The following is a 23,050-nucleotide window of genomic DNA, read 5'->3' as shown; positions in this document are numbered from 1 at the left end:
AAGAGGCGCCACTTCATTCACAACTCACGAACGGACTTTGTGTTTTCAGAGGACACCGACCACATGTGTCTCAGTCCAGAACAATATGACTTGCAATAGTTTGGTAGTTACTCCCAGTCACTATCGTGCGATGTTGCTACCTGCCGGATGGCTTTTCTCATGTGGTAACACTTCCTGGCCATATGTCCCTGCAAACATTTCCGGAGGCCCGTGTGCCATTACCAGACTGAGTTTGCTGATGTTCTCATCACATCCAAATGCCAACTCTCGTGTGCTTCGAGATACTATGATGTTACAGGAGGATTGTGACTCATCTTTGCATTTATATTCCAAGTCTGAATATCTTGGCCTAGCTGTTTCAATTATTGGTGTTCCTGCTTTGGCGGTTTATAATGCCAAATCTATTGGGAAAATGGCTTGCTGGATGGTGAAATCTATTAATCATACTTCTACAGTCTTGTCTGACTTGCTATTGGACGCCCAGGGTGAACGTAGGGCCATTTTGCAAAATAGAGCAGCCATTGATTATCTTTTGCTTAAACATGGACATGGTTGCTCGGACTTTGAAGGCCTCTGCTGTTTTAACTTATCTGATCATACACAATCCATTCGTGCACACCTAGATAAGTTGCATGACTTAACGGATGAAGTTAGAAAACACATTGATCAGGGCTGGTTTGACTGGCTCTTTAATTGGTTACCGGACGTGCATATGTTACGCCACACATTAGGTGGCATTTTGATTGCTATCGCTGTTTTGATTTCTATCTGTTGTTTTATTCAGTGTATCCCTTCACTGCTTCACTTCTGTACACTCGGTACTAGACATAGATCAGTTAGTTTTGTTTCATATTATTCTTCCACCGATGTTAGTTCTGTTTAATGGATGTATAATAGACTGAAGTCAAGGGTGAAATGTACTGCTCGATTTTCCCGGCCTTCTTGTGTTGTAGAGCGATTAATATGACTTCAGTCTCTTTCCATCCAAGTCTAAGGATTAGAGTAGTGAATAGAGCCTATTTATTAGACACTTTGACACGATCCTGTGCTCCTCCCCATAGATCAGGGCTTACATACATAGCCTAGGGGATAGATTCGTTAGTATTAAGGATAACCTGCCCTATAGTGAGGGTATTTCATGGAGTCGTGCTGAATTCAGGCCTGGTAGGCCTCAGACAGGAGAGACTCCATCTTTCTTTCTGCCCCGGCAGCTTGGGACATTTCTAGGTGAAGGGTGATATTTTAGTTATGAGGTGTTATTCGCTCGGAGAGAACCGGTTCAGGCCGGCCCTTATCGAAGGAGTGTATTCTTCCCCTGCCGAAGACACTACATCAGGCCGGCCGGCTGGGAACGTGTCCTTGGCACGGGGAGGTACAGGAATTTGGTGGGCGGCAGGTTTCGAGCTGGAATTTTCCATGAGAGAATGCACCTCTATATTAGTGAAAGTCTGAGTTAGATATTGGCACTTGCTTCTAGTCCATAGGCGGCACCTGGCCGTTAGCAGAAAAGCTACTACTTATTTCAGGGAAGACAGATGATGAACTTGAATCTAAAGAGGAGAGAGTAGCCGATGAGGAAGAGGTTCCAGTGACTCGGAGAGGGAGAAGGGAGTAGATCCGCGACTGCGGAGGTGTGACTTCCAGGCGAAGCCGAGGCACAGACGAGAAGGGAACCTAGATGACCATTGAGCACAGGCTACATACGACTAAGGTGATGTCGACCCCTTTTTATTGAAGTGTATAACTTAACCTTTTACTTTCCTTGCAGGTTGTATATATGATGTATTCTGTGAGTGTGCATGTAGCAATTAAATAAAGTATTTAGCTTGTTGTGAGTCAGCATGTGTTGTGTATCCTTGTATAGGAGGATAGCCTATTCTTCTAGTCAGATTCAACTTGACATGAACAGATGTTAATCCTGATCAGGTAAGTGGTAACTGAATGAGGGAGAAAAGAGCCCCTCGAACTAAAGAACAGGTTGTGCTCAACTAATAGTCTTTGTGTGATCTGATACATAGTAACCCCGATTCCCCTATCGTGTACTACGGTGATAATAGGATGAGCTCGTGCTAAGGCTGCCGTCTGGGTAGGAAGTACTGGGTCCGTTCGAGACCGCGAGGCTAAGGCTGCCGTCTGGGTAGGAAGTTCTGGGTCTGTCTGAGACCGCGAGACTGTGGCTGCCGTCTGGGTAGGAAGTTCTGGGTCTGTCTGAGACCGCGAGACTGTGGCTACCGTCTGGGTAGGAAGTTCTGGGTCTGTCTGAGACCGCGAGGCTGTGAGGTCTGAGACTGCGAGACTGTGGCTGCCGTTTGGGTAGGAAGTTCTGGGTCTGTCTGAGACCGCGAGACTGTGGCTGCCGTCTGGGTAGGAAGTTCTGGGTCTGTCTGAGACCGCGAGACTGTGGCTGCCGTCTGGGTAGGAAGTTCTGGGTCTGTCTGAGACCGCGAGACTGTGGCTGCCGTCTGGGTAGGAAGTTCTGGGTCTGTCTGAGACCGCGAGACTGTGGCTGCCGTCTGGGTAGGAAGTTCTGGGTCTGTCTGAGACCGCGAGACTGTGGCTGCCGTCTGGGTAGGAGGTTCTGGGTCTGTCTGAGACCGCGAGACTGTGGCTGCCGTCTGGGTAGGAAGTTCTGGGTCTGTCTGAGATCGCGAGGCTGTGAGGTCTTGATATATATATATATATATAATAGGAATTCCCTGTCCCTAGGTGGTACATATATATGTGGTTATTTAGGTGTAAAAAGGCCCTAGGGAGGGGGTAACGTTCTGGTTTGGGTTAGAAAGGCTCTGTTGAGCGGGTTCTACCTGATCCGAAAACCCAAGCAGAACACCCTGGCAAGGTGAATGCTGGCTCCACCTCCCACTGTGCGTCTGAGGCAGACCCCCTCTTTCTGAAAGGAAGGATGCAGCCTGATCAACAAAGTGCTCCAGGGCGGGGCAGAACTGGTTCTGGCTGGGTTCAGAGACTTGGGACCCCTAAGAACAAAGACTTTGGGGGTATAAATATTTGTGTACAAACCCCTACATTTTGTATTGCTCCTGGATAACAAGAAGAACCTCTGTCCGTGTGGCTACAGGAATCTGCAAGAGAAGGACTGTCCTTGTGCCCTGTGTGCTGTTTCTGGGACTGGCCTGCAGCTGCTACCACTGGACTTCAAGAAGAGGAAAAGAACATTGATTGGACTTTTTATTTTTGCTACAGCAATCACCCAAGGGCTAGGAGAGAGCTAGCCTCCTGCTGGAGTCTCAGGCACATCAGACTCCACCATCAGCCTCCTGTTTCCTCCCAGCGAGGATTACTATCTGCAGGTGAGGCCCCTGTGTGTTCCAGGACCTCTATTTCTACTGTTGAGAAGAGAGCGCTGAAAATCGTCGCTAACCTCCATTAGCGAGCCGCTGCAGCTGGTGAGCGTGAGAAAAATCGCCGCTCCGCTGTCGCCAAGCGCTCGCTAACCCCGAAGATCGTCGCAGCACCTGTCTGCGGGCCTGAAAACGCCCGCTATCCGAAGATCGTCGCAGCACCTGTCTGCGGGCCTGAAAACGCCCGCTATCTGAAATCATCGCAACAGGATCATCGCAGCGCGGACGCCGAGCGTTCGCCATTTTCCCCGCATCGAATCCGGATCGTCGCTCCCTCGCGGAGCGCCATCTTTGTCAACGCAGCAAGATCGCACACGCAACAGGCTCGGTGCATCATCCTCCCTTCGCGGCAAGGATTTCATCGCATCACCGGCTTAGCGTGAGGAAGTTTGTCGCTTTGTCCTGCCCGCAACCCAGCGCATCATCCTCCCTCACGGTAAGGATTCAACGCATCGCTGGTTAGCGTGAGGAAATTTCTCGCTACAACTCCTTAGCGACATTTTTGTTGCTTTGCTCCAGGAACCAGATACTTTGTGAGTAAAAGGGTCGCAGAGACCCCTGCCTTGAACTAAACATCATTTTGTGCATCCTGAACTATTTTTCCTTGCAGCATTTCTAAAGTAATTATATTTTTATAGTGTTGTGGAGTTTTACTGTTATTGGTCTTGTGATTAAGTCTATATAAAAATACCTATTTTTCATAACTACTTGAGTGGTGTCCATTTGTAGTGTTCCTCATTATATTACTGTGTATGGTCATAAATGCTTCACACACTGCCTCTGAGATAAGCCTAGCTGCTTGTGCTACGTTACCACAGGGTTGAGCAGGGGTTGTCAAAGGGTGTAGGCTGCTTACTCTGACTTAGGAAGAAGGGTCCCTACTTGAACAGTGGCCAGCCATTGCCAACTAGAGACCCCCATTTCTAACAACTTGCTTGTAGACTCTCCCGAAGTACCCTAAAATTTTAAAATTCCAACCGCGACTTGCTCCATTGAAGTCTATTGGGATCCACGGCTGTGTTCTCACACTGCATGCGTCTCCCGTGGGTCCTTTACTTACCTGCCTTGGGTGGATTAGTGAGGCCCCAGCGCTTCTGAAGACCTTGGGCCCTCTCCCTTCTCAAGTCGTTCTTTTTATATGATTAATTTGAGATTCTACTAAATGACCTTGGTAAGAAAACTATAGGGCACAAAGATAGGATAAGAACTCGAGCTTGGAATAATTTGGAGGGAGGCTCTCTGATTAAGCTGCTGTCCTCCTCCGCAGCCGATATGCCAGGAGATGTGGATAGAGCATGTCATAACTACACTGGTTGGCTGCAGCAAGCTTGTGATACCCTAGCCCCTATTAAAATTTTGCGGCCAAAGAGAGCACATCCTTCTGCTCCCTGGTACTCACAGGAGATTAGATCTCAAAAGCTCATCTGCAAGCAGTGAGAACGTAGGTGGAGGAGTAATTATAATGAATCCGAGAGAAAAGCTTATAAAATCAGCCTCCAGACATATAAACAGGTTATTGTTACTGCCAAACAAAGATACTTTGCCTCTCAGATTTTGGATTCAAGTAATTCAGCCAAAGAACTATTTAAGACAGTGGCCAAGCTGGCAGCACCGAAGCCATGCCCGGTCCAACCTAGCCAACTGCCTTGCGATGATTTGGCCGAATTTTTCTTATCTAAGGTGGAGGCTATCTTTGCGGTCTTTAGCTAAAGGAGCACCATTAGTCCGGATACTAGCAGGGAGGGCTCGAGGTTAGATCGTGCCTCCTATCCGACCTTTGTCAAATGTTGGTCAGTGTCCTCCTTGGACATTCAAAAGATCTTGATGGAAGCTAACTCAGGATTTCCATTTGACCCTTGCCCCATTAAGGTGGCTAAACTAGCTTCAGGACCGATTGTGGACCAGCTCTTTAGTATATTTAACCTTATGTTTGAATCAGGGCTCTTTCCCAGCCATTGGAAATTAGCATCTATTCTACCATTGTTGAAAAAACCCAACCTCCCGATTAATGATCCCAATAGTTTTCGCCCAATAGCTAGACTTCCCCTACCGGCTAAACTTGTCAAAAAATTCATGAACAGACAGCTTAGTCTCTTCCTGGAGGATACCCATGTGCTTGACCCCACTCAATATGGTTTTAGGCCAGGCCATAGCACAGAATCCGCCCTAATTAAAGCTACTGAAGAGATTAGGGAGGCAGTGGATTAGGGAGGCAAGGCAGCTCTGATCTTGCTAGACTTGTCCGCGGCCTTCGATACGGTCCACTATTCAATACTCCTGAGTCGTTTAAAGACGTGTGGGATTGGTGGTAAAGCATGGGACCTTATCAAATCTTTTCTAGCTGACAGAAAACAAGTGGTGACCCTGGGGGAGTTCCAGTCAAAACCATTCTCCACACCTTGTGGGGTCCCTCAGGGGTCATCACTCAGCCCCACCCTTTTTAACATTTATGTTAGCGCTCTGGCACCCGTTATAAGGTCCTATGGGTTCGGTATCACCTCCTATGCAGACGATACACAAATTGTTGTATCACTGACACCAGGGGGGGAGGTGGATTCGAAATTGCGTCTGCGGGAGTGCATGTTGGCAGTGGGCAGTTGGAAGTCCAAAAATTGTCTGAAACTAAACTCGGACAAAACGGAGGTAATATTGTTTGGTAACACCTCTAACTTTTGGACCCCTGCCTGCTGGCCCGACTCCATGGGCACTCTCCCAATTCCAGCCAGAAAGGTAAAAAACCTCGGCATAATACTGGACGATAAATTGACCCTAGAGCACCAAATAAAAGAATTAACATCTAAAACCATGTACACCATCAGAATGGTGAGGAAAGTGTTACCCTTGCTTCCTCAGGACAGCAGGCATATGGTGGTCAGGGCTCTGGTCACTGCTAGACTGGATTACTGTAACAGACTCTATCTGAACGCTCAGCAAAGTACGTTGAACAAATTACAGATTCTGCAGAATGCGGCAGTCCGACTACTTACAGGCTCCTCCAGATTTTCCTCAGTTACTTTGGAAAGAAAAACCCTGCATTGGCTCCCTAGCAAAAGCCGTATACGTTTCAAGGCATTGTCCATGGCTTTTAAGGCCTTGCATGGACCATGCCCAGAATTTTTAAAGCGGCGCATACAATGGTATGTCCCGGGAAGAAGCCTACGATAAAAAGGAACAGGCTCAAGTCCCACGTATTAGGAAAGCTCGATTGGGAGGTAGAAGTTTTGTTTACGGAGCCGTTAAGGCTTGGAATGATCTGCCACTCTATCTTAGAACCTTACCTGACCTGCTGTCTTTCAGAAAGGAACTTAAGACTTGGCTTTTCCTTAATGATTAACCTCCCATCTCATGTCTCTCTGAATTCACAGGCTCCGGACTTCTCCGGACTTTCTAGACAGCGCCAGGACACCTCCGGGTATTTGTCGCGCTTTAAAAGTTTCAATAACAAATAACATCCCTCTTTTTTAGTATATGGTCTGGTACGCCCCTAGGGCCCCAGCCATATAAGTGCTTAAATTGTTGTGAAACATTGATTTGTGCACATGTTCCTGACTTCTAGTCTCATAAAGAGATTAGTAGAGTGTGTCTAGAAATAAATACATATGTATTTTATATATATATACCTGTGTGGTGTCCTTTCATTTGGTAATTCAAGAGATTATAAGGTAAAACAAGCTGCTTTCCATTCCTCCGAGACTTAGCCTGAAGGCTGCTCTCCACAGCTACCACTAGGATAGCTTTCTTTAAAAGGTTGTCTTAAACCTATCTACCATAAGAGTCGAATTGGACTGGTGCAAGGTGGCCACTTTAACTAGTGACCAGCATATGCCAGGCCAACTTCTCAAAGGACCGCCAATTTCTTAAGTCTTAATATGTATACATATATATATTCACTTAAAAAACCATAGGTTTCAGGCATGTTATAGTTAGAAGTTAGCATTTAAAAAAACATAGAAATTAACTGAAAAAACCAAAGGGTTTCAGGAACATTATAGTTAGTTGGACATTTCACTCGTGCAAAACCATAGAAATTCCGGTGTTATATAATTAGTTCAGCTAACTATAACTCGCGCCCCCGCAATGCACTGCTGATGATATCACATATTACATCATTCATGACATGGTCAGCGACATCACTGATGACATCACTGATGACATCTCAAATGACATCACTGATGGCATCACTGATGACATCATCTAGTGACTTTGTGTTTCTGTAAAGTTTAATTTTGTTTTATATATATGCAAAGCTGTATTGAGGAATGAGTGGGTGTATAAGTGTCTGTATGGAGGATTTAGTAGTTACTTGACTGACTGTATAAGTGATTGATTAAATGTGTCTTACTGAATGCATGGGTTAGTGACTAAACTGTTTGAAAGTCTGTATCAGTCTATCTGTTGTTGTGTAAGCGGCTGCATGGGTTGGTGAGTAGCTGCATGAGTGTCTATGTGGGTTATTGATTGCTTGCCTGAGTATTTGTAGGGCTGCCTGAGTGTGTGTGTGGGTGGGTGGGAGGTGTGTGACTGTGCATAGATGTGTGAGTGGTTGATTCACTGAGTGTATGGGTTCAAGAGTGCATGTGGAAACAGCTGTATGGGTGGGTGAGCGTGTATGGGTGTGTTGGTGAGTGAATGGATGTCTCAGTGGTAAATGTGCAAGTAACTACATATTTAAAAGGAAGTATACGTGAGTGATGGTGTATATAAATAACTATATATGAGAGTCAGTAATTGTGAGAGCGGCTGCGTGTGTATTTGTATGAGTGATTCTATAAGAGAGTAATTATGTGTTAGCATCTGTATGAATAAGTGAGGTTGTGTCTGTATAACTGTATAGGTGAGTAAATGGAAGTGATTGATTCTTTGCATGACTGACTAAGTGTGTGAGTAACTGGATATGTGGCAGTGTGTGAGTTTCTGTATAGGTGTATGAGTGCATATGATAGTGTTGTATTGATGAGTGACTGTATGGGTGAATGAGTGGGTGTGTGTGTAGACCTAGGAATCAGTCAGTGCGTATTTAGTAACTGGTATTGATGTGTCTATTTTTTCGAAAATGGTAGTCTGCATTTTAGAGAGGGTGTATCAAAGGTTATATTCATGTGTGAGGAGGTGCATCAGATTTTCACGTGGATGATGTCATCAGTGATGTCATCAGTGATGTCATTTGAGATGTCATCAGTGATGTCATCAGTGATGTCACTGGCCATGTCATGAAGGATGTAATATGTGATGTCATCAGCAGTGCATTGCGGGGGCGTGAGCTATAGTTAGCTGAACTAACTATAATGCCGGCATTTCTATGGTTTTGTACGAGTGAAATGTCCAACTAACTATAACGCTCCTGAAACCTATGTCTTTTTCAGATCATTTCTATGGTTTTTTAAATGCTAATTTCTAACTATAACATGCCTGAAACTTATTCAGTGAATTTCAAAGGTTTTTTTAAATGAAAATTTGTAAGTCTAATGTACCTCAACCCTATGTTTTTTATATATATATATATATATATATTTTCCGCAAATGTGGTCCAAACTGCGGCGCGCTCTTGCTGCTGGTGCGACATGTGGGGGTAAGGACCACAAACCCCTTAAAAATACATTAGCAATGGAGAAGAAATGTCGCACTCCCAGGAATTCAGTGACAGCAGTTCTTTATCAAAGACATCAGCTTAATTTCCGTTTAAGTAACAGAGCCCCATGATGCATTTCGACTTCCGTCTTCTTCTGATGGTAATTGCTCACAGCTGATTCACACGTTGTGCTTTAAAGTCTTTTTGCAGAGCATTTTGGTAATTGTAGTTTGCGCTTAGTGCGTTTCAAAAAAATGCCCCATTCATAATTTAAAAATGATTATTTTGCTTGCTCCTGGGCCCGTTCTCCCATCTCATGTCCAGGGCCGCATCGGTGCTTTCAAACCAAAGGAGGTGGCCTCATCTGTATGATGAGGCTGTCCTTTTAAAACAAAGACTCGCTAGGCAGAATTTGGAGTCAAAGACACTCCGGTCCGATAGTCTCCAAGTGCTGGGTGCACTCTGCTGGAGATTGGTATCTCCCCGTCCACTTTGTAAGTATTTCAGGCACTGGGCACTGCCGTCTGTCGAGTGTATTTTCCGCAAATGTGGTCCAAACTGCGGCGCGCTCTTGCTGCTGGTGCGACATGTGGGGGTAAGGACCACAAACCCCTTAAAAATACATTAGCAATGGAGAAGAAATGTCGCACTCCCAGGAATTCAGTGACAGCAGTTCTTTATCAAAGACATCAGCTTAATTTCCGTTTAAGTAACAGAGCCCCATGATGCATTTCGACTTCCGTCTTCTTCTGATGGTAATTGCTCACAGCTGATTCACACGTTGTGCTTTAAAGTCTTTTTGCAGAGCATTTTGGTAATTGTAGTTTGCGCTTAGTGCGTTTCAAAAAAATGCCCCATTCATAATTTAAAAATGATTATTTTGCTTGCTCCTGGGCCCGTTCTCCCATCTCATGTCCAGGGCCGCATCGGTGCTTTCAAACCAAAGGAGGTGGCCTCATCTGTATGATGAGGCTGTCCTTTTAAAACAAAGACTCGCTAGGCAGAATTTGGAGTCAAAGACACTCCGGTCTGATAGTCTCCAAGTGCTGGGTGCACTCTGCTGGAGATTGGTATCTCCCCGTCCACTTTGTAAGTATTTCAGGCACTGGGCGCTGCCGTCTGTCGCAGACCCCCCCCCACATGTCGCACCAGCAGCAAGAGCGCGCCGCAGTTTGGACCACATTTGCGGAAAATACACTCGACAGACGGCAGCGCCCAGTGCCTGAAATACTTACAAAGTGGACGGGAGATACCAATCTCCAGCAGAGTGCACCCAGCACTTGGAGACTATCGGACCGGAGTGTCTTTGACTCCAAATTCTGCCTAGCGAGTCTTTGTTTTAAAAGGACAGCCTCATCATACAGATGAGGCCACCTCCTTTGGTTTGAAAGCACCGATGCGGCCCTGGACATGAGATGGGAGAACGGGCCCAGGAGCAAGCAAAATAATCATTTTTAAATTATGAATGGGGCATTTTTTTGAAACGCACTATGCGCAAACTACAATTACCAAAATGCTCAACGTGTGAATCAGCTGTGAGCAATTACCATCAGAAGAAGACGGAAGTCGAAATGCATCATGGGGCTCTGTTACTTAAACGGAAATTAAGCTGATGTCTTTGATAAAGAACTGCTGTCACTGAATTCCTGGGAGTGCGACATTTCTTCTCCATTGCTAATGTATTTTTAAGGGGTTTGTGGTCCTTACCCCCACATGTCGCACCAGCAGCAAGAGCGCGCCGCAGTTTGGACCACATTTGCGGAAAATACACTCGACAGACGGCAGCGCCCAGTGCCTGAAATACTTACAAAGTGGACGGGGAGATACCAATCTCCAGCAGAGTGCACCCAGCACTTGGAGACTATCGGACCGGAGTGTCTTTGACTCCAAATTCTGCCTAGCGAGTCTTTGTTTTAAAAGGACAGCCTCATCATACAGATGAGGCCACCTCCTTTGGTTTGAAAGCACCGATGCGGCCCTGGACATGAGATGGGAGAACGGGCCCAGGAGCAAGCAAAATAATCATTTTTAAATTATGAATGGGGCATTTTTTTGAAACGCACTAAGCGCAAACTACAATTACCAAAATGCTCTGCAAAAAGACTTTAAAGCACAACGTGTGAATCAGCTGTGAGCAATTACCATCAGAAGAAGACGGAAGTCGAAATGCATCATGGGGCTCTGTTACTTAAACGGAAATTAAGCTGATGTCTTTGATAAAGAACTGCTGTCACTGAATTCCTGGGAGTGCGACATTTCTTCTCCATTGCTAATGTATTTTTAAGGGGCTTGTGGTCCTTACCCCCACATGTCGCACCAGCAGCAAGAGCGCGCCGCAGGAAAATACACTCGACAGACGGCAGCGCCCAGTGCCTGAAATACTTACAAAGTGGACGGGGAGATACCAATCTCCAGCAGAGTGCACCCAGCACTTGGAGACTATCAGACCGGAGTGTCTTTGACTCCAAATTCTGCCTAGCGAGTCTTTGTTTTAAAAGGACAGCCTCATCATACAGATGAGGCCACCTCCTTTGGTTTGAAAGCACCGATGCGGCCCTGGACATGAGATGGGAGAACGGGCCCAGGAGCAAGCAAAATAATCATTTTTAAATTATGAATGGGGCATTTTTTTGAAACGCACTAAGCGCAAACTACAATTACCAAAATGCTCTGCAAAAAGACTTTAAAGCACAACGTGTGAATCAGCTGTGAGCAATTACCATCAGAAGAAGACGGAAGTCGAAATGCATCATGGGGCTCTGTTACTTAAACGGAAATTAAGCTGATGTCTTTGATAAAGAACTGCTGTCACTGAATTCCTGGGAGTGCGACATTTCTTCTCCATTGCTAATGTATTTTTAAGGGGTTTGTGGTCCTTACCCCCACATGTCGCACCAGCAGCAAGAGCGCGCCGCAGTTTGGACCACATTTGCGGAAAATACACTCGACAGACGGCAGCGCCCAGTGCCTGAAATACTTACAAAGTGGACGGGGAGATACCAATCTCCAGCAGAGTGCACCCAGCACTTGGAGACCATCGGACCGGAGTGTCTTTGACTCCAAATTCTGCCTAGCGAGTCTTTGTTTTAAAAGGACAGCCTCATCATACAGATGAGGCCACCTCCTTTGGTTTGAAAGCACCGATGCGGCCCTGGACATGAGATGGGAGAACGGGCCCAGGAGCAAGCAAAATAATCATTTTTAAATTATGAATGGGGCATTTTTTTGAAACGCACTAAGCGCAAACTACAATTACCAAAATGCTTTGCAAAAAGACTTTAAAGCACAACGTGTGAATCAGCTGTGAGCAATTACCATCAGAAGAAGACGGAAGTCGAAATGCATCATGGGGCTCTGTTACTTAAACGGAAATTAAGCTGATGTCTTTGATAAAGAACTGCTGTCACTGAATTCCTGGGAGTGCGACATTTCTTCTCCATTGCTAATGTATTTTTAAGGGGTTTGTGGTCCTTACCCCCACATGTCGCACCAGCAGCAAGAGCGCGCCGCAGTTTGGACCACATTTGCGGAAAATACACTCGACAGACGGCAGCGCCCAGTGCCTGAAATACTTACAAAGTGGACGGGGAGATACCAATCTCCAGCAGAGTGCACCCAGCACTTGGAGACCATCGGACCGGAGTGTCTTTGACTCCAAATTCTGCCTAGCGAGTCTTTGTTTTAAAAGGACAGCCTCATCATACAGATGAGGCCACCTCCTTTGGTTTGAAAGCACCGATGCGGCCCTGGACATGAGATGGGAGAACGGGCCCAGGAGCAAGCAAAATAATCATTTTTAAATTATGAATGGGGCATTTTTTTGAAACGCACTAAGCGCAAACTACAATTACCAAAATGCTTTGCAAAAAGACTTTAAAGCACAACGTGTGAATCAGCTGTGAGCAATTACCATCAGAAGAAGACGGAAGTCGAAATGCATCATGGGGCTCTGTTACTTAAACGGAAATTAAGCTGATGTCTTTGATAAAGAACTGCTGTCACTGAATTCCTGGGAGTGCGACATTTCTTCTCCATTGCTAATGTGTATATATATATATATATATATATATATATATATATATATATATATATATATATATATATATATATATATATATATATATATATATATATATGAGAAACAACCCCACTCCAAAGGAACGGGTCCGACACATGCTCGGTGGCCAAAAGTGAATTTATTGCAATGGGGGCTCCCATAATGCTGGAAAAGCGAAACGCATGGGCAGACGCGTTTCAGCGTTGCGGCTTTCTTCAGTGCCCGCTTCACTTTGCTGATGTTGCACCTGGAGGTTCATTAACTGCGGTCTTATTCGCTCCTCACTGATTGGAGGATCGCACTAGCCCAACCTCCTCGGTTTCGGCCCCACACAGTCCCATGATGGTCCATGTCAGATTTTCCGTGTCCTCCACTGTGAAATGCAGATACAGTTATCGGCGTCTTCAAACACCCAGTGGTGTTCCAAACATTGTTTGGCTGTGGAAAGCACTTTTACTCCGGTGGTCCGTTAAGGAGGCAATGATGTAAATTTCAATTTTGGCCACTTCCAAGCAGCGGACTGATTCTGTCAGCTGCCTGCTCTCTCCCCCAGTGGTTACAAGCTCAGGTGAGTCCATCAAACCATCGGGGGGGGTGACGCGTTGGATCAGGTGTGCTCACTCTATTTAAGGAGAGGCTGGACTACTTTAAGACATACAAGCAGTCTAAACAGCTATGAGAACTCTGGCATTTGAGAAAGGAAAAAGATATTTCCGAAACGCGTCATGCCTTAAAGATTAATAAGGACTGCCTCACCGTGCTCCGCTGTGTCCCTCTCATCTTTTCGGCAAGGAGAAGGTGTTTTTGTGCATGTTTAGCGTGTTGGCCCTTGACACGCAAGAGGGACCCTTCCGTTCAAGTGTTCTCAGCAACAAAGGCACCAGTGGCAACACTTTCGTTTTTCCGAGGAATCGGCAGCTGAGAACCGCCACCCGACCTACGAGGGAAGAAGAACTGCTGGCCAAGCCAGTCCATCATTGCATGGAGAGCCGTGGACACGGTGCCGTCGTCTCCAGTTTTGGCCCAATGTGGGGAAGTGCGGCTGGAAGTAGGGGCAAGCAAGGCAGTTTTCTTCAATTTAAGCTGTAATTTTTCACCTGACCACGCTCTCAATTTGGCCCTTTACTCACTGTGAGTAACTACAATCCAGGCCACAAGTATCACCCGCCACAGCCTGACATCGCGCTGCATTGTGAGACAAGTAGTTTTTACATCTTAAGCTGCATGGGTGGTGCTAGAGTTCATGGGGATCAGGTGTGCTCACTCTATTTAAGGAGAGGCTGGACTACTTTAAGACATACAAGCAGTCTAAACAGCTATGAGAACTCTGGCATTTGAGAAAGGAAAAATATGTTTCCGAAACGCGTCATGCCTTAAAGATTAATAAGGACTGCCTCACCGTGCTCGGCTGTGTCCCTCTCATCTTTTCGGCAAGGAGAAGGTGTTTTTGTGCATGTTTAGCGTGTTGGCCCTTGACACGCAAGAGGGACCCTTCCGTTCAAGTGTTCTCAGCAACAAAGGCACCAGTGGCAACACTTTCGTTTTTCCGAGGAATCGGCAGCTGAGAACCGCCACCCGACCTACGAGGGAAGAAGAACTGCTGGCCAAGCCAGTCCATCATTGCATGGAGAGCCGTGGACACGGTGCCGTCGTCTCCAGTTTTGGCCCAATGTGGGGAAGTGCGGCTGGAAGTAGGGGCAAGCAAGGCAGTTTTCTTCAATTTAAGCTGTAATTTTTCACCTGACCACGCTCTCAATTTGGCCCTTCACTCACTGTGAGTAACTACAATCCAGGCCACAAGTATCACCCGCCACAGCCTGACATCGCGCTGCATTGTGGGACAAGTAGTTTTTACATCTTAAGCTGCATGGGTGGTGCTAGAGTTCATGGGGATCAGGTGTGCTCACTCTATTTAAGGAGAGGCTGGACTACTTTAAGACATACAAGCAGTCTAAACAGCTATGAGAACTCTGGCATTTGAGAAAGGAAAAAGATATTTCCGAAACGCGTCATGCCTTAAAGATGAATAAGGACTGCCTCACCGTGCTCCGCTGTGTCCCTCTCATCTTTTCGGCAAGGAGAAGGTGTTTTTGTGCATGTTTAGCGTGTTGGCCCTTGACACGCAAGAGGGACCCTTCCGTTCAAGTGTTCTCAGCAACAAAGGCACCAGTGGCAACACTTGCGTTTTTCCGAGGAATCGGCAGCTGAGAACCGCCACCCGACCTACGAGGGAAGAAGAACTGCTGGCCAAGCCAGTCCATCATTGCATGGAGAGCCGTGGACACGGTGCCGTCGTCTCCAGTTTTGGCCCAATGTGGGGAAGTGCGGCTGGAAGAAGGGGCAAGCAAGGCAGTTTTCTTCAATTTAAGCTGTAATTTTTCACCTGACCACGCTCTCAATTTGGCCCTTCACTCACTGTGAGTAACTACAATCCAGGCCACAAGTATCACCCACCACAGCCTGACATCGCGCTGCATTGTGGGACAAGTAGTTTTTACATCTTAAGCTGCATGGGTGGTGCTAGAGTTCATGGGGATCAGGTGTGCTCACTCTATTTAAGGAGAGGCTGGACTACTTTAAGACATACAAGCAGTCTAAACAGCTATGAGAACTCTGGCATTTGAGAAAGGAAAAAGATATTTCCGAAACGCGTCATGCCTTAAAGATTAATAAGGACTGCCTCACCGTGCTCCGCTGTGTCCCTCTCATCTTTTCGGCAAGGAGAAGGTGTTTTTGTGCATGTTTAGCGTGTTGGCCCTTGACACGCAAGAGGGACCCTTCCGTTCAAGTGTTCTCAGCAACAAAGGCACCAGTGGCAACACTTTCGTTTTTCCGAGGAATCGGCAGCTGAGAACCGCCACCCGACCTACAAGGGAATAAGAACTGCTGGCCAAGCCAGTCCATCATTGCATGGAGAGCCGTGGACACGGTGCCGTCGTCTCCAGTTTTGGCCCAATGTGGGGAAGTGCGGCTGGAAGAAGGGGCAAGCAAGGCAGTTTTCTTCAATTTAAGCTGTAATTTTTCACCTGACCACGCTCTCAATTTGGCCCTTCACTCACTGTGAGTAACTACAATCCAGGCCACAAGTATCACCCACCACAGCCTGACATCGCGCTGCATTGTGGGACAAGTAGTTTTTACATCTTAAGCTGCATGGGTGGTGCTAGAGTTCATGGGGATCAGGTGTGCTCACTCTATTTAAGGAGAGGCTGGACTACTTTAAGACATACAAGCAGTCTAAACAGCTATGAGAACTCTGGCATTTGAGAAAGGAAAAAGATATTTCCGAAACGCGTCATGCCTTAAAGATTAATAAGGACTGCCTCACCGTGCTCCGCTGTGTCCCTCTCATCTTTTCGGCAAGGAGAAGGTGTTTTTGTGCATATATATATATATATATATATATGCACACCACCATCCTGAAGTAATCGACGTCTTGATTACACCAAACAGGTACGGACCACCGCATGGATAGTTAATTCTTCGGTTTATTTTCATTTTTTAGCAGATTCAAAAAAAGTGCAAATGCAAGTGCAAAATACAAAATCAATACGAGCAAGTGCCCAGCATGACGCGTTTCGACTGCACACAGGCAGTCTTGATCACATGACGCGCTGGACCTATCAGTGCACTTAAATAATACATTTAAAAAAAGCACATGATTACCATTGCCCAATCATAGAGAATTAAGTTACAGAACTGGTTTTGATGGTATCTCCCACACGGGAGTCGTATGTTGAACATAAATATGCAGCTCATACAGTACCAAACAATAATAAGAACATAGTGTTTTTAAATTATGTAACCAGCCTATACATATTTAATTTGAAACATTAGAGCCAAGGTTATTTACACACTTCTAATTGAAAAAATCTCTATTGGAAATAAATTTCCGCCATATAAGTAACCACCATCACTGGCCTAAAAAATCATTAAATATATGCATCAGATTCAGTATGCATGGTAAGTCATTATGTGCAAAAATAGTGCAAAAAAGTGATCTAGTGCTAAAGTGCAAAAACATACAATTTCAGTCAATAAAATATAAACAATCAAACATTCAAAGATTGCAGCAGATAATCAACGTCCCTCATGTAGTTTCCTTATCTTAAATCTTTCAGTTAGTATCATCACGTTAAGTTGTCACGTCCCACTCTTCAGTATTAATACCCAGATGTTTCTAATGATAAAAGGAAAAATAAATGAATTTGCAAATATTTGGAAGCTAGTGATCATTTGATTATCACTCTACTTCCTAAAACCAAACATAAACTATTGTGGATATTTAAGAAGATCTACAAAAATAGCTATCGGTCCAGACAGAATGCATATTCCTCAAAAAACTATGATATAAAGTAAATCAAAAACTGGACAAGATTCCCCAGGCTTTAAAACAGGCCAAAAGCTACTATCACCACTTAAGAGATCTAAAAAAATCCTAAAAAGTTTTTTGTATAAAAAATCTAAAACTTATAGAAAACTTTAGTCATAAAACGGTAGATAAAAACCATTGATAGTAAATCTGGGATCCAAGATAGTATATTAAATAATGTTAAAAACCAGTTATTAATTAGAGAAAATTGTGCAAATCATCGCTGTTATTGAGACCGTTGGGCATTTTAGTGTCGAGTAGCAAAATAAATTCCGTTTCAATTTGTCTCAATCTTTTTTCTCTGTTGCCACCTCGAATATTCTTGGGCAGTGCACTGATAACAAAATATTTGAGATCTTCAAGATTGTTATTATGAACAAGTTTAAAATGTCGTGCCACCGGATAATTAGAGTCTGAATTTACCACAGCTCTAAGGTGTTGTAGAATCCTATTAAAAACTTGCAATTTTGTGCTACCTACATACAATAAATGACAGGTGCACTCTAGAACGTAAACGGCATGATCTGTTCTGCAAGTATAATGTCCTTGTATTTTAATAGGTTCACTACCAAATGCAGTTAAATATTCCGTAGTGTTTCTGCCAAACTTGCAAGCACGACATGAACTGCATTTAAAGAATCCTGATCTCAAAGTAAGCCAGGTATTCGAGATTGTCACTTCAGGGCTATTTCTCACTAATGCATCTCTCATAGATGGAGCTCTTCTGAAAGTTAGACTGGGAAGCTTTGGTAAGATTTGTGACATTGTTATGTCAGACCGAACAATTGGCCAATTTTTATAAAGAATCTTACGAATCTTTCTCTCCTGTCTGCAAAAGTTAGTGATCAATCTGATATTATCAATAGATTCCATAGCTGTTACTTTAGTGGCTTCTTTGACCTGGACAATTGTCGAGATTTCAAACTCCTCCCCTGTCTCAACGGCAACTTCAACACTATTAGCCTTGTCTCTCGCTGTGACCAAATCTGTATTCTTATATCCTCTTTGTAAAAATCTATTGAAAGCTTCTTGCTGACACTTGTCAAGGTCCCCCTTATGGCTACAAATGCGTTTTATTCTCAAAAATTCACCAAAGGGGATACTTCGTATCAGGTGTTGAGGGTGTGAGCTGCTAGCATGTAATACAGAATTTCCTGCCGTGGGTTTCCTATGTAGCCTGGTATGTATTTTATTCTCTTTTATATATATTTCTACATCCAGGAATTGTACTTTTTCATTACTGATGTCAGAAGTAAATTTCAAATTCAAGGCATTATCATTCAAATCATTAATAAAACCAATAGCTGACTCAGGTGAACCCTTCCAGATTAAACAAACATCATCAATGAACCTCCACCACTGGAGAACATGTTGATCAAATCTCACTTTATGGGTGCTTTTGAGGACATGCTCCTCCCACCAGCCCACGTGCAAACACGCGTAGCTGGGAGAGAAGCATGCCCCCATTGCTACTCCGCGTAGTTGTTGGTAAACCTCCTTGTTGAAAAGGAAGTAATTACGAGTTAAACAAATTTCCACCATCTTAGTCAACATCTTATTGTGTTCGTACATATGAATGCTTCTTTGATCCAAAAAATGGCGAATTGCGTTAATGCCATCCTTATGATGAATACTAGTATATAATGAACTGATGTCCATTACAATTAGAAGATAGTCCTCCTCCCATTTGACTGATCTTAATTTCTTCAAAAAATGACCAGTATCTCTAACAAATGAAGGCAAATGTTCCACAAAGTCATGTAGGAAGTGATCCACGTACTTGGACATAGCCTCCAGTAAACTTTTTTGTGCCGATATAATCGGTCTTCCAGGTACTGGTGTCAGGTTTTTGTGCACTTTAGGAATAAAATATAGGAAAGGAGTCAACGGATGGTCATTTTTTAAAAAATTGTACTCATTTTTGGATAGCAATCCAGCACGTCTCCATTGTGCTAATTCACCAAAAACAAAATCTTTATTTTGCCTTAGTTCCTGAAAGTTTGCTTTTCTATAGCAATTGATGTCATTTAAATGTAAACCTGCTTCTTCCATGTACATATTTCTTGGCCAGAGAACGATATTTCCGCCTTTATCGGCTTTGTTAATGATGACTTCAGTATGTTTTTTAAGTTTGCTAATCAGTTGAGAATATTGAATCTCAGAATGATTTCTCCGCCTCGGTGGCCAAAAGTGAATTTATTGCAATGGGGGCTCCCATAATGCTGGAAAAGCGAAACGCATGGGCAGACGCGTTTCAGCCTTGCGGCTTTCTTCAGTGCCCGCTTCACTTTGCTGATGTTGCACTTGGAGGTTCATTAACTGCGGTCTTATTCGCTCCTCACTGATTGGAGCATTGCACTAGCCCAACCTCCTCGGTTTTGGCCCCACACAGTCCCATGACGGTCCATGTCGGATTTTCCGTGTCCTCCACTGTGAAATGCAGATACAGTTATCGGCGTCTTCAAACACCCAGTGGTGTTCCAAACATTGTTTGGCTGTGGAAAGCACTTTTACTCCGGTGATCCGTTAAGGAGGCAAATATGTCAATTTCAATTTTGGCCACTTCCAAGCAGCGGACTGATTCTGTCAGCTGCCTGCTCTCTCCCCCAGTGGTTACATATATATATATTAAAAAAAATTATTAATCATTTTTAGTTAGGAAAACTATATTCATTCTTTTTTTTTTTTTTAAGTATTATCCAGAAGTCGCGCACCCTACACGATGGCTGCGCGCATTCCGGTAGCCATTTTGAAAAGTCGCGCTGGGGTCGTGACTTCGGCATAATTTGTAAAGTATGAAATATCTTTAAATTAATTATAAGTAAAAGTTTTCCTTTAAGTGTTTGTCTAAATTTATTAATACAAGTATTTTTAAAGTATTATTTTCAATATAATTTCGACTAAAAATTATTCGATATTTATTGGATTCGGAGGTCAGGAGGGATGGCCATTTTGCTCGATCTGTTTTGCAAGATTTTTTCGTCTAGTCAGGTGGACACCCTCCTCCGGGTGAGGTACGGCTTGAGGATTCTATTCAAAAGATGAGGAATCAACAGGCAGAAATATCCATCAGAAGAGCAAGTTACTTACCTTCGGTAATGCTTTTTCTAGTGGATACAGTATCTGCCTGTGGATTCCTCACTGTCCCACCCGCCCCCCGTTGTCCACCTGTTTCTACCAAAAAGATGCTTTTACTGTTTGGCATGAATGTTTTTAATATATCTTAATCATGCTTATGTTTTAATAGTGAGAAATGCTTGATCTGTTGCTATTTCTTTATGCCTTTATTGGTTATGCATTTGTGTGTGTGTGTGTGTGTGTATATATATATATATATATATATATATATTATATATATTATTTATATTATCATATCATTTTTTAGATTGAAGGCAGCTTCGAGATAAAAAATTTTAAAATGAAATAGTGAACTGTTTGTTTTTGTTTTAAAACTGTAGCTCATTATATGATGTTATTAATTTAGTGACACGCTGTGAATTAAACCGCATACCCGCAAACACTGAGGTTGCTAGGTGTTGTACTACACTTACTGTCTCCTGGGCCCTGATTCGTGCCTGCACGCTTGCTAGCCATTCACGGTGTGCGGAGGGCGGGGCAGAGACAGGCCACACAGGAAGACGAGCGGTTAGCGCTCTAGCCCTTCTTCAGCTTAGGGCTATTTAGGCGGCGAGTAAAACTGTAGCTCATTATATGATGTTATTAATTTAGTGACACGCTGTGAATTAAACCGCATACCCGCAAACACTGAGGTTGCTAGGTGTTGTACTACACTTACTGTCTCCTGGGCCCTGATTTGTGCCTGCACGCTTGCTAGCCATTCACGGTGTGCGGAGGGCGGGGCAGAGACAGGCCACACAGGAAGACGAGCGGTTAGCGCTCTAGCCCTTCTTCAGCTCAGGGCTATTTAGCCCCTCGGCGGCTCCAGCGCGCAGCGTTGGCGCGCAGTATGGCGCCTACTCCTGCGCCTAAGACGAGCCAAAGACCAGCCCGTCTGCGCCCGTCCGCGACCGGACGGAGCCAGGGGCAGGGGGCTATGGAGATACGTACATACACCCCAGAGACCCCGTCCAGTAGCCGGAGAACATATACCTCACAGGTACTGTTAGAGTTGCGTAACCACCTCCCGATTAAATGTGATGAAATTATGGCAACCACTTTAGAAGGACCGTTTACCTGTCAGGTATGTCATACACGATTCCACTTCTTTGGGGAGGAAAGAAACCAAATGAGTGACCCAGCTGGCTTGCACCCTAAAGTGCAAGACACTGTCCTGATGAATAACACAATGGATAGTCTCCCCCTGGGGAGCAAAAACCTGCTCTGCAATATTCGCTCACTAGCGAAGCATGCCACCCAGGTGTGGGATCTCATATCTACTGAGGAACCCGACCTTTGTTTCTTAACAGAAACATGGCTTAAGCCTTACTCAGTCCCAGCCATTACATTGGGTATCCCGTCGGGATACAAAATAGCTAGGCTGGACCGCCCCAATAAAACAGGTGGTGGGGTGGCAATCGTCCATAAGGAGGAATTGAATATCACCATCCTTGAGGAAATATGTACACCCTAGATGGAATTATTAATCTTTAAAATCAACTCAACACCTAGGGAACAAAGGAAGGGAGCATTGGTGTATCGTCCACCAGGCCTGAGTGGGAATTTCTCTGTTGTACTCATAGAGGCCTTAGCACCGTATGTGAAAGAAAATCAGGACTTCCTCTTGGTGGGGGATTTTAATGTCCATAGTGAGTCAGAGAAATGCATGGAGGCAAGAACTCTCCTAATGGATCTGGACTCTCTGGGACTTAAAAAGATTAATTACGGGCCCACTCATGAGGCAGGTCATACTTTGGATTTAGTTCTGTCCAACTCACCCTTCATTAAATGCATGGCACCTATTCAGGTAGACTGGACAGATCATTTTATTTTAAAATTTCATACTGCTTCCATGTATAAGCCACGAATTCAGATCGCCTTGGCTAGTAAAAGGAGACCTTGGCATAAACTTACCACGGAAACCTTCAGAGAGAAGTATAAAACTTCTCTGTCTGAGAATCCTACAGATGACGTAGTAACTGCTCTTAATAGGTTTGAGGAGACGGTTAGAGTAGCAATCAACACTATTATCCCGCAGAAAACATATAAACCTCGCTCGGCAAATAAGCAAGAAGTTTGGTTCTCCGAGGATTTAAGATCTCTGAAACAAAAAACCAGGAAACTGGAAAAGCTATGGAGACAGTCTCAGAGATTTGAAGATAAAGAACAGTGTAGAACTTCCCTTAAGATATATCATAAGGCCATTAGGGCGGCACGAAAAAATCATATTGCAGCACAACTAACAGCGGCTGGGAAAGACTCAAAAGTACTGTATAACATATTACAAACTTTTACCAAGCCAGTAGCTTGTGAGACTGCGGAGGTTGCATCTCAGGATCTCTGTGATGAGATCTCTCTGTTTTTCATGAAGAAGATAGAGGGGATCTATGACAGGATTATAGTTTCAAATGCAACTGCTGCAGGAGAAAATAACACCTCTCAGAACATTGCACGGCAAGTGCAATCTACTCAGTGCCTTACGAGCTTTCCCCCCATTTCTTTAGAGGAGGTAACCTCATTGATTACTCAAATTAAGAGTGGTAGCCCCTTCGACTCCATCCCTGCATGTATTATGC

Source organism: Triturus cristatus, chromosome 9 (genome assembly GCF_964204655.1).
Source record: "Triturus cristatus chromosome 9, aTriCri1.1, whole genome shotgun sequence".
In the NCBI taxonomy this organism is placed as follows: Eukaryota; Metazoa; Chordata; class Amphibia; order Caudata; family Salamandridae; genus Triturus; species Triturus cristatus.
The sequence above is the reverse complement of the archived record's forward strand: the minus strand, read 5'-3'. Positions refer to the sequence as shown.